Below are 9,791 nucleotides of genomic sequence, written 5' to 3'. Positions count from 1 at the left end.
AGCCGCTCCGCGGCATGTGGGATCTTCCCGGACCGGGGCATGAACCCGTGTCCCCTGCATCGGCAGGCGGACTCTCAACCACTGCGCCACCAGGGAAGCCCACAGGTGTTTTTTAAATGAGTAGCAGAGACTGCTAGTGATCCTCAGCCTTCCTTGTCTTAGTGTGGCCATACGACAGAGTTCTGGCCAATAGAATGTTAGTAGAATTGATGTGCACTCTTTCAAGCCATCAAACCTTCTACGCATTTTTCTCATTTTCTTTCCTCATCTGTCAGCTGAAGGACAGAACTCCTAGAAAAGGGTGGAGCCAAAAGCCGGAAGGAGTCTGGATCCCTGAATGACTGTCCCTCTCCCCACTGAACTGCAATGCACCATGGGATGAGTAAGAAGCAAATTTTTATTGGGTTAAGCCACTAACATTTTGCGATTGTTTATTACAGAAGTTAGTCTGCTATGACCAATACACAAGTCACCATCAAAATTTTATTTTATTAAATGATAACTAAAAGTGGTGGTTTGATTATGACCAAGAGAATTCTCACAGGTCACAGGTTTACTAGGAAGCAGACTCTGAAATAGATATTAGCATGTAGGAAATTTACTGGGAAGTGGCTTTGGGATCAATACCTTTGGGAGAGTGAAAGAAATGGGACTGGGTGGAAGGAGATTTGAACTGTGATGCGGTGACAACAAAGGCCACTGCAATTGCATGGATAGCTTTAGAGCTAGGACAGTCTTTCAAAGTTTCTGAAGTTGAAATGAGGGAGCAATTGTACCCCTTTACGTGGGCCAATTTTTACCTATGGGTACTCCTGGGGGAGGGGAGTAGATGTTAGGTGAGGCAGCGCCTGACGAGGAGTTCAGCTGTGAGTCCTCAGTAGCCAACACTCCAATAACTGGGGAAATTAATGCCTTGGTTTTAAAGATGGATCTGGGCAGTGCAACACATGCCCACTTCAGGAATATTTCAGAAGCTGGTTTGTGAGTGGCAATATGCTTTTCTTAAAAAAAAAATAATTTATTTATTTTTGGCTGCGTTGGGTCTTCGTTGGTGTGTGTGGGCCTTCTCTAGTTGTGGAGAGTGTGGGCTACGCTTCGTTGCGGTGCGCGGGCTTCTCATTGCGGTGGCTTCTCTTGTTGCGGAGCACGGGCTCTAGGCTCACGGGCTTCAGTAGTTGTGGAATGCAGGCTTAGTTGCTCCGCGGCATGTGGGATCTTCCCGGACCACGGCTCGAACCTGTGTCTCCCGCATTAGCAGGCAGATTCTTAACCACTGAGCCACCAGGGAAGCCCCGCAATATGCTTTTAATGAATAGGCCAAGGAGCTATTTATTGTTTATGAAGAAGACTGCCTACTGAGGCCAAGGGATTAGTAAAGTCTGTATTGAATGCCAAGGAGTTTGAGAAAATAATATTAAGATGCCAGAAGATGGTAGATGGAGGAAGTAAGAGAATCTTCCTGGAGGTTTTAACCAAGAGAGAGACCAGGCTAAAGATAACTGCATGAACTAAAATACAGCTTCTAATTGTTACCCTCCACTGACTTTCTGATTATCCATTTGATGATAATTATCAGGTCTCATTGAAAACCAGTTGGAGGCTATTAAAATGATCAAAACAGGGGTTCAGTGAGGTCTTTAAAACTTAATTCTTAATACGTTTTTAAAGAAGGCAATCTTTCTCTTAATGAATCTTTATTATTTGTTGCAGAACAATGTCTTGAAAGGGTAGAAAAGTTGCCCCAATATAAACTCCATTTAGAGCGTTAAGTCTAATATTTTAAAATTACATCCCAATCTCTACTTGCTTCACAAAGCCAGAATGAGTGAGGGGTAGATTGATCGAGGGCAGCATTACTCCAGGGTAACAAAAGAACTGCCATGATGGAGTATCTACCTTTTTCCTCAGTTATTAACATACCCACCCCAAACAAAAAGAGAATATAATTAACATCTGTACACTCACCACTACTTATTAATAACTAATAATTAGTTAGTAAATAATAACAATTAGTATTTTATTCATAGTCAAAGATCTTTTTTACTTGCAAATGTTTTTAAATTATGTTCTTTATTTTTTATAAAAATGATTGGTTTGAATTATACTCAATCATAACCCCATTACTACCTTTCTAATTCACACAATGACATTTAGATAACCTTTGCTAACTCTTAAGACAAATGAAAAAGTGGGAACTTGCCCATGAGAGGAAAGCCCCTAAGAGTTCAGAGCTACAGAAATAAATCCTCAGGCCAACTCCATGGGTGCTCAGTTGATCTAGTTCATGTTTCTACTGGAGTGCTGACTTCAAAGTAAACTTTCTGGAACCTCACAAATACTGACCTCTTTCAGAAGCTGGTAATATGAAGCAAAACAAAGTTTCCAAACTCAGTTGCAATGAATTGTACTTGAGAACAGACGGTTCCTGTTAGAAGTAACTATAGCCTATCATGTAGCCCAGCAAACTGTCCTGGATTACCACACTTGAGAAATTCAGGTTTGCTTTTTCTAAGTTTCCTATTCTCGGGAAAATCAATCTTTTTCAATGGTCATCTCATTGGAACAGAAATCGCAGGCCTTACATATGAAATAAAGCATTATAATCTTTATAGATGTGTGTGTGTGTGTGTGTGTGTGTGTGTGTGTGTGTGTGAAATTGAGAGAGAGTGTGTGTGTGTGTATGAAATGCTAATGAATGTAAACTATAAAAGGAGTGATTTGGGGTACTCCATAAAAATACATGACCAATTTTTTCTTATTGGATTGTATAGAATATATAATATTAGTGAATCTGCTGCCAAGGAATTCTTTTCAAACTATTTCTGGAATTGGGGGTCCTGAAGAGTGAATTCTGCAAAATTCTCCTTGAGAATTATTCACTTATTCACCCATTCAACAAATATTTACTGAATGCCTGCTCTGTGCCAGGCATTATTGTAGGTGCATGGGACACATTATTGTACAAAACCAAGATCCTTGTCCTCACGCTATTGGGATCTTACATCCTACTGTAAAGAAAATAGATAAAAACATAATAAATAACTAAGTGATATAGTATATTAGAGGGTGATAGGTATACGGAAAAAAGAAAAAGTAGAGCAGGATGAAAAGGATCAGAAGTGTTGGTGGGGCAGATAGTCTACAGGATTAAGTAGGAGATTCAGGGCAAGACTCATTGGGATAGTGGGTTGTGAACAAAGACCAGAAAGACATGAAGGAATTTAGCTCTGTGACTACGTGGGCGAAGAGCCCTGCAGCCTGAGGGAGCAGCCACACGGAGGCCTGTCTTGTTGGTCTGAGGACGAGCAGGAGTGAGCAGAGGAAAAAATCAAGCTGTGGTGCAGCCGTGGCCAATCCCTCAGAGTTGTCGTGAGTTAGGCCCAAATGGTCAGGCCTTTATTCTCCCATGGTGATCTGTCAATGGATGTGGGCCACCCTGGAATGGCTGTGACCTTGAGCAAGGTGGCTCTCTGCAGCTGAGGGGGCTGAGAGCCGAGGGCTATCTACTGCCATCACTCCTAGCAGCATTCATTGAAGAAATTGCTGGGAGGTACCTCTCAGTATCAGTCTCCGTGGCCTCCTCATTCCCAAGGTCACCTGTGGTCCATGATGGCTGATGAGATTCCAGTATTCCAACGAGCTGGAAAAAGGGAGAGAATGAAAAGGAAATATCCCGGTAGTTGCATGTGCTACTTCAGTCTGTTGAGAGAATCTAATCATATTGCCATATCTAGCTTCAAGGAGAGCTAGGTTATGTGGCCTTTATTCTTGGTGGACTAGGACAGCAAACAAACAGGCAAAAAGGATATCAAAGTACAATTAGCAGTCTCTGCTACTATCATACTCCCCATTTTTGTAGGGAAGAGAATGTGGCTTCACCTCCTGGAAGAGTAAATGAGATGCAGTCCTTTTAGCTTATTTGGGATTTCATGATTTGGGGTATTGGGGAATTGAGAGGCAGCAAAGAGAGAATATTATCTTGAAGAGCTCATTGAAAAGAAGACTTTAGGGGAGAAGGGTGATGGCAGCTATACAGATAAAAGATCAGGCCTGTGAAGTCTGGGAATGCATGTGAAAAGATTTGTATCCATAGGCTAGTGGGGCTTGGGATCAGTCGGGAGGTATTAATACAGCATAAATTACTATACAACTACTTCCTTCTTGACCCCCTCCCTTGGCTTGCCTCTCCTGACTTTTCAGTCTTCTTTACTGGCTCTTCTTCCCATTCTTGACTCTTTAAAGTTGAGATTCTTCCTGGGTTCTGCCCTTTGTCTTCTCTTTTCACGATGAATCATTGTGCATTCTTTTCCTTTATTGGGTCATATAACTCTTTGAGAATATGATGACCTTAAACCGCAGAAAAATGTCCATATAAACATCACCAATTTATTGAATAGAATAACTTAATGGAATACAAACATTACAGATTTTATTTTTCTCCCATCTCTGTCTTCAACTATGTTATATCAACTCTCCCTTACTAGACAGGTCCTTCATGGTGTGTCAGGAAGAGCCCACAGCTTGCTAGGCTCTTTCAGTTATTAAACAGCAGTGGACTCCACTTAAAATTCTAACCACATTTCCACTTTTCCACAAACTGAGGCTTGACCCATGGTCTAAGTTCCATCAAAGTCGGCTCTTTGACTCTTCCTCCCCTCTCTCTTCTCATTCACTGGGTGGGAGTTCTCTAGGAGGAAAGGTAGGATTGGCTTGTATAACTGGTCTTCCTCTGGCTCTGTCTGGACCTGTTCTCTGTAGCTGGACTCTGCCAGGTAATGACTTCTGCCTTGTAAATGGTGAGTAAGATTTTCTCTGGGTACCTCTCAAAGTCATCTTGGCCCCCTCTGATGGTAAGGACCTTTTTCATCCTCTACTCCTGTTAAGGACTGAATGTTTATGTTCCCCACCCCCAATTTATATGTTGAAATCCTAACCCCCAGTGTGATGGCAATAGGAGGTTGGGCCTTTGAGAATTGATTAGGTCTTGAAAGTGGAGCAGTCATGAGTGGGATTAGTGCTGTTATAAAAGACAATCCAGAGAGCTCCCTCATCCCTTCCACCATGTGAGGATGTAATGTGACGATGGCCAGCTATGGACCAGGAAGCAGGTCCTCACCAGACACCGAATCTACCAGTGCCTTGATCTTGGACTTCCCAAGATCTCCCAGCCTCCAAAACTGTGGGAAATTTTTGTTGTTCATAAGCCACCCAGTCCATAGTATTCTGTTACAGCAGTCTGAGCAGAATAGGATGATTCCCAAGACTATCTCTGAAAGAACATCACCTGTTTTAGCTGATGGCTGCCTGGACAGCATTATAGTTTCTGTCTCAAGGCTCCTTCAATATTACATTTTCTACATGTTAATTGCACATACATACAACATTTGCATTCTACAGGCACGCAGATCTCAGAGGAAGAGGAAAGAAGGGTTGAATTGCACATACTTTAATTTCTTCCTCCAAATTCATTGATCAGGTGCCTCTCTCCTTTGTGGAAGGCAGTGAGTGATGAGGAAAAAGGAGGACTGAAGTGTTACTCTAATGGAACTTCCATGGCATGGAAACGCCAAGTGTGGGGGAAAAATGTTCCTGATTAATAGTTTACATGTAACTATCTACTTACTATACAACTACACTTAAATATGTCACATAGGCATATTGAACTTAAAAATCTATCATACCGAACTCATTATTTTCAAATACATTCCAATCTCATAATCTGTATTTCCAACTGTATTTTTTTAAATCTAACCATCCACTTAATTACTCAGGGAAAAAAATCTGGGAATCATCTTGGATCCTCCTTGGCCTCCCCACCGTCCCAGTCAATCACCAGATTTTATATTTTAGATTTTACTTCTCTCCAGAATCTCGTCGCTATTTCTATTGCTTTAGTTGAGGCTACTACTACCTCTTATTTGGATTTTTACAACAACTTTCTAATAAATCTCTTTTTATCCAGATTTACCTTCCTCAAATCCATTTTGCATACTGCATCTAGCATAATCTTTCTAAAATTCAGACCTCATGATGTGATACTCCTGCCTAAAACCTCTAGCAGCTCCCCACTGTACTATGGTATTGATCAAATATGGTCCTTAGAACATGTTTGACTAGAATCACTTGGATGGCATATTAGAAATACAAATCCTTAGGCCTTATTGAAGACTTAAAATGTCTGGGGATGGAACCCTGAAGTCTGCATTTTTAACTTGTATTTTTAGAAAGTGGTTTTTATGCACAAATTTTTTGTGTGAATGCTAATCTGTAAGATAAGTCTAAACTCCTTTTCAGGGTATACAAGGCTCTTTAACATTTGGCTTCTATTGCCTCTTTAATTTTTTTGTCCTACCACTACCTCTGCCATTTGTGTTCTAGGAAACACATGTTTCCTAATAAGCCAATTCATACTTCTTTTTCTTTGAATATGCTAGTTCCTTGGCTTGGAGCATTTTTCTCCCTCACCTCTCTTCCACCTCATGAAAACCATTTTATCCTTCAAAATCTTATTACTTCCTCTCTCTCTCTCTCTCTCTCTCTCTATATATATATATATATATATATATATGTCCTCATGACATGGCATCTGGTTTCCCCCGAGTGAATGATCTAAAGGAGCAAGACAGACACTGTAACACTTTCATTTTTTAAATTTATTTTTTATTAATTTTTTTTATTTTTTATTGAGGTATAATATATATAATAATATATGTTATAAAGCTGTAATATTTTTTATGACCTAGACATAGAAGTCATACTCTGTTTTTCCTTAATATCCTAATAGTTATTTAGGTCATCCTCATTCAGTGTGGGAGGAGACTACACAAGTGTGTGAATGACAGGAGGTGAAATTCACTGGGGGTAATCTGAGGGGCTGGATCCCAAGGGCATTGTAATTTGCACAGCTTACATTAGGTTCCTAGTCTATATGGCCAGAGTGAAGATAAAATATGAGATCATGTGAGAACATTCAACTCCTTTGAAGGAAGAGAAGAGGCACTATGTGGATGGAGAAGGTGAAGAAGAAATATCTAGAAAAATTGGGGGAAGAATGCTGGGAAAAAGATGTGTCGATTACTAGTCACAGTGTTGAAAACTCCCTTGAACAAGAGAGTTTTTGAATGCACCTCTGTGGTACCACTTGGCATACTACATCCCAATCATGAATTTACAAAGATTTCTCTGCTACTAGATTATGAGATCTCTTCCTTCATCTTTGAGTTTACATCACCATGTACGTTGTCTGGCACAAAGTAGACGACCAAATATATGTGAACTGAACTGAACTAAACAGATGAGGACATGAGCAAAGTTCTTAAATAATTAAAGATATGGTTAGGGTGAGCACAAAATCAACATCAAATCTCAAATTAGAAGGCATTTCTTGACACTTGAAAGACATGCTCTTTAGATGAAATGAGTTAAAAGTTTTTGAAATTTGTATCTTCAAAAGGTAGAACAGGCTAAAGTATGAATAATTTATGTTAGATATTAAATAAATACAATTTATTGAATAAATGAACCTTAGTTGGGACTTTTATTTCTTGGTGCCAGGAACAGAAGCCAGCTCAAACTAACTTAACAATAAAAAGACGGTGGATTTATTGGAAAGTAACCGGAGTAGTTAATGGAATCCAAGAGGCAGCAGATCCTCAAGAATAGAAACACTAACTGTAGCACAAAAGGAAACCCAGAAATTCTTCTCCTTGTGACCCTTATCTCTACTCTCTCTCCACATCTGCTTCACTTTCTCAGTGTAGATCAGCTTTCTTGTTTGCAAACCACATGCCAGGAGGAACAGTTCTCAAGTTCGCATTTATAGTACAGCCACTAGAGAGAGATGATCTGTTCCTCTCGGTTCCAGTTTTAAAATTCCTGGGAAGTGACCAATAGACTCATTTAAGTTCAAGTCCCCGCTCCCAAAACTAACTGATGATGCTTGGGGGGCAGTGTTATGTTATAAAAATATTGCAAAACCTGCTGCAACCCTAGAGGTTGGACAATGGGGTGGGGGCAGTTCCTGGAAAATAGCTCCTGGGTATACAAAACAATAGGTATCTGTTCCATGAAGATTTAGATGTTAAGGGATGACATATTCATTCTAAAACACGAAGTTTGGGGCTTCCCTGGTGGCGCAGTGGTTGAGAGTCCGCCTGCCGATGCAGGGGATGCGGGTTCGTGCCCCGGTCTGGGAAGATCCCACATGCTGCGGAGCGGCTGGGCCCGTGAGCCATGGCCGCTGAGCCTGCGCGTCGGGAGCCTGTGCTCCGCAAAGGGCGAGGCCACAGCGGTGAGAGGCCCGCGTACCATTAAAAATAATAATAATAAAAATAAAAAATAAATAAAAAATAAAGCACGAAGTTTGTTCAAGGTCCAACACAGTCTCTGGAGCTTGATATGAAATCACAAGATAGTTTCAGTGTCATTGTAAGAAATGATTGGCTGGAATCTTGGTCTGAGGCAGGGTAACATTTCTCATGTTCTGGTCATTATTACAACATTATCCTGGCCAGGGTGAAAGCATTGTCTGCATTGCTACATGTAATGAAAAGGGTTTAATTAAGATTTTAATTTCCTTTGCTGGTGTATTGAGGAAGCTGTCAGAAGAGATTAACTATAGATTACAGCTTTAACTACATTATTTAGCCATAAAGGAGGATTCAGATGGCTTTTATAACACCTACTTCCTTCTAAGATTTTGGTGACAACAGTAGTAGATTTGCTAATAACTGACTTCAGCATCTGGGAGTTTAATGCCTATGTTTAAACGCAAATGTTTTTTGACACTACCTACTCTTTTTTGTTTAGTGTACTTTGGCAAAAAAGCAAGTGTCTCAAAAAGGTTTTAAGACTGCCATTACAAATGTGGTTATTACAGTAAAAATAGAAAATATAAGACTATTGAATGTGAAAAGTATGGAAGAATATGTTCTTGGTCTAGTTTTTAAAAGGAAGAGAAATTATGATCAGAGTGAAGTTACCTCTGTAATACATTACTTTCTTAGTCTGTTTGTACTGTTATAACAAAATACCAGAGAATGGTAGCTTATAAACAACAGAAATTTCACATTTCTGAAAGATGGGAAGTCCAAGATCAAGGCACTAGCAGATTCAGTGTCTGGTGAGAGCTGGCGTCTTTGATGGCTGTCTTTTTGTCATAACCTCACATGGCAGAAGGGGCAAGGAAGCTTTCAGGGTCTCTTATTTTTTATTTTATTTTTAACATCTTTATTGGAGTATAATTGCTTTACAATGGTGTGTTAGTTTCTGCTTTATGACAAAGTGAATCAGCTATACATATACATATATCCCCATATCTCCTCCCTCTTGCGTCTCCCTATCCCACCAAAGCACGGAGCTGATCTCCCTGTGCTATGCGGCTGCTTCCCACCAGCTATCTATTTTACATTTGGTAGTGTATATATGTCCATGCCACTCTCTCACTTTGTCCCAGCTTACCCTTCCCGCTCCACGTATCCTGAAGTCCATTCTCTACTTTATTCCCGTCTTGCCCCTAGGTTCTTCATGACCATTGTTTTTTTTTTTCTTTTAGATCCCATATATATGTGTTAGGATACAGTATTTGTTTTGCCTCTTCTGACTTACTTCACTCTGTATGACAGACTCTAGGTCCAACCACCTCACTACAAATAACTCAATTTCGTTTCTTGTTATGGCTGAATAATATTCCATTGTATATACGTGCCGCATCTTCTTTATCCATTCATCTGTTGATGGACATTTAGGTCGCTTCCATGTCCTGGCTATTGTAAATAGAGCTGCAATGAACA

General features: G+C 40.2%; 1 long non-coding RNA gene across 2 annotated transcripts in view; it reads left to right on the top strand.

Moving 5' to 3' along the window:
* LOC129392329 (uncharacterized) overlaps window positions 1-9,791 on the top strand; it is a 197,202-nt gene that overhangs the window by 13,769 nt on the left and 173,642 nt on the right. For both annotated transcript variants that reach the window (XR_008618061.1, XR_008618060.1), the window contains exon 2: window positions 276-382. This is a non-coding gene — a long non-coding RNA (uncharacterized lncRNA). The remainder of the gene's footprint in view (window positions 1-275; window positions 383-9,791) is intronic.

The sequence above is a fragment of the Physeter macrocephalus genome, chromosome 8 (genome assembly GCF_002837175.3).
Source record: "Physeter macrocephalus isolate SW-GA chromosome 8, ASM283717v5, whole genome shotgun sequence".
NCBI lineage: Eukaryota > Metazoa > Chordata > Mammalia > Artiodactyla > Physeteridae > Physeter > Physeter macrocephalus.
Note: the sequence above shows the minus strand (reverse complement) of the source record. Positions and strands in the feature narration are given on the sequence as shown.